The sequence below is a fragment of the Penaeus japonicus genome, unplaced genomic scaffold, assembly GCF_977035675.1.
Source record: "Penaeus japonicus unplaced genomic scaffold, GWHDUDI00000001_assembly GWHDUDI00000031, whole genome shotgun sequence".
NCBI classification, from domain to species: domain Eukaryota; kingdom Metazoa; phylum Arthropoda; class Malacostraca; order Decapoda; family Penaeidae; genus Penaeus; species Penaeus japonicus.
Window position 1 is genome coordinate 22123017 of NW_028234433.1, and position 2500 is coordinate 22125516.

General features: G+C 37.2%; 1 protein-coding gene across 1 annotated transcript in view; it reads right to left on the reverse strand.

The window, feature by feature from the left end:
• Nucleotides 1–2500, reverse strand: part of LOC147468056 (prohormone-3-like) — an 87046-nt gene that overhangs the window by 34168 nt on the left and 50378 nt on the right. The window lies entirely within an intron of this gene.

The following is a 2500-nucleotide window of genomic DNA, read 5'->3' on the forward strand; positions in this document are numbered from 1 at the left end:
AGAGAGAGAGAGGTAGAGAGAGAGAAAGAGGAGAGGGAGATAGAAGGAAGTGGGACAAAAAGAAAAAAAGAGACGGAGAGAAAGGAAGAGAGAGAGAAAAAAAAAAAAAATAGAGAGAGATAGAGAGTGAGAATGAGACAGAAAAAAGAGAGATAAAGAAAGAGAAGGATAGAGAAATAGAAATAAAGATAAAGCGACAGAAAGAGAAAAAAATATATCTGACAATGAGAGAGACAAACAATATATATATATATATATATATATATATATATATATATATATATATATATATATATATATATATATATTACATATAATTGGCAAAGAGAGAAACAAAGTGAAACAAACAGAGAGAAGGAGAATAAAGAGAGATACAGATAGCAAAAAAGACGAAAGAAAAGAAAAGAATAGATAGCAAGTGTCACAAAAAAGCACTAAATGAGAAGAACGGAAAAAAGAAGGAAAAGTGAGACAGAATATTTTTAGAGCTTGTATGTTGTTTCTCTTCATTATAAGAGGATCATTTTGCCTCGTTGACAGAAAGATTCTTTCTCTCTCTCTCTCAATCTTTCATTCTCTCAATTGCTTCCTCTCTCTTCTCTCTTCGTCTTTCCATTCTCCCCCCCCCTCCATTCCTCTTCTTTCTCTCCTCTCTTCTTCTCTTTCCCTTACTCTCTCCTCTCTCTTCAATCTCTCTCTCTCTCTCTCTTCTCTCCCTCCCTCTTCCCCTCTTCTCTCTCCTCTCCCTCCCTCTCCTCACCCCCTCTCTCTCTCTGCTCCCCTCTCTCTCTCCGCACATCTCTCTCTCTTTTTCTCCTCCCCCTTCCCTCTCTCCCCCTCTCTCTCTCCCTTTCTCTCCCTCCTCTCCCTTCCGCGTAAACTTTCTGGGTACCACCAGTGCTAATCGAGGCGTCTCTTTGCGCTTGCTTCAAAGAGAGACAGTCGCGAGCTATCGAACTCGCAGGCGACGCATATCGATTTGTTTTGTTTTTGTTTTTTAAGTTTTAGAGTTGTTTACAAGAAAAAGGGTAGAAAAGTGTGGAAGATTGGAGTTGTGATAGATTTTTGGTTTTGTTTTGAGTATATAATGACACAATGAAAAACAAAAAAAAGAGTAAAGACACACGATAACTCTATTTTATAATTGAAATTAGTGAGAGTAAGTAGAATAAGTAGGTATGTTTGGTTTGAGTGGGTGTTATAGGCTTAGAAAACATAACGTAAGGGAAGATAAGTAATGGTTCGAATGGTAAAAATGTTTTAATATTAACTATGATACATACTAATAATAAGCTAAATTATAAATATGATATAACAGTAACAGTAACAGTATCGTAATGTGATAAGTGATTCAATAAACAATCAATAAAAGCATGTCATGATATGATAACACAGTAACGGAATGCGAATGGTAAATGAGGATGACGAAGATATAAATAACAATAGTAACAATGCTGATAATGAAAATTATAATGATTATAGCAATAGGGATATTGATAATAATGGTGATGATAATGATGATGATAATAATAATAATAATGATAATAATAAAAATGATGATAATAATAATGATAATAATGATAATAATAATAACAAAAGGAATGATGATAACAGTAATTGTGATAATATTAATGATATCAACAATAATTATGATAACAATAAGGATATTGGATTCACATACATTCACACAGCAAGATCCAAGAGACGACATCAAACAGAATGGTAATTGCCATTTCAATCAATATCAACGCTTAGACTTTTCCACAACACTGACTGTCGATCTCACAGCAACACACACACACACACACACACACACACACACACACACACACACACACACACACACACACACACACACACACACACACACACACACACACACACACACACACGATGCTTTGTATCAGCCGAGAAAGAGGAATCCATTTATATGCAGATCACAGGTTTATCCCAAGGCTACTGTTGCTCTGTTGTATTTATGGCTTGATACCGGCTTCGCTGTCCGCCTTCCATCTGTTCTCTTTCTTTATTTCTTTCTTTCTTTCTCTATGTGTGTTTCTTTCTGTTTTTCGATCGTTTCTTATCTCTTCTCTCTCTCTCTCTCTCTCTCTTTGTCTTCCTGTCTCTGTTTCTATCTCTGTTTCTTTGCCTTTCTCTCTCTCTCTCTATCTACCTATTTAACTTTCTCACACGCACTCTCTCTCTCTCTTTATCTTTCTCTCTCTCTATCTATCTATCTATATCTCTCTCTCGCTCCCCCACTCTTTCACCCCTTCATTTTCTTTCTTTCTCTCTTCCCTCCCCCCTCTTATTTTTTCTCTCTGTATCTCACTCACCCTACACCCCCTCCCCTAGGGAGCCACATCCCACCCCCACCTAGGTAGCCACCCCCCCCTCCACCTAGGGAGCCAAATCCCCCCCCCCTACCCCTTCGCTAATAGGTAGTCTTGATTCCCATTATATTTTTTTGGTTTCAAAGTTCGGAATATTTGGGCACTCT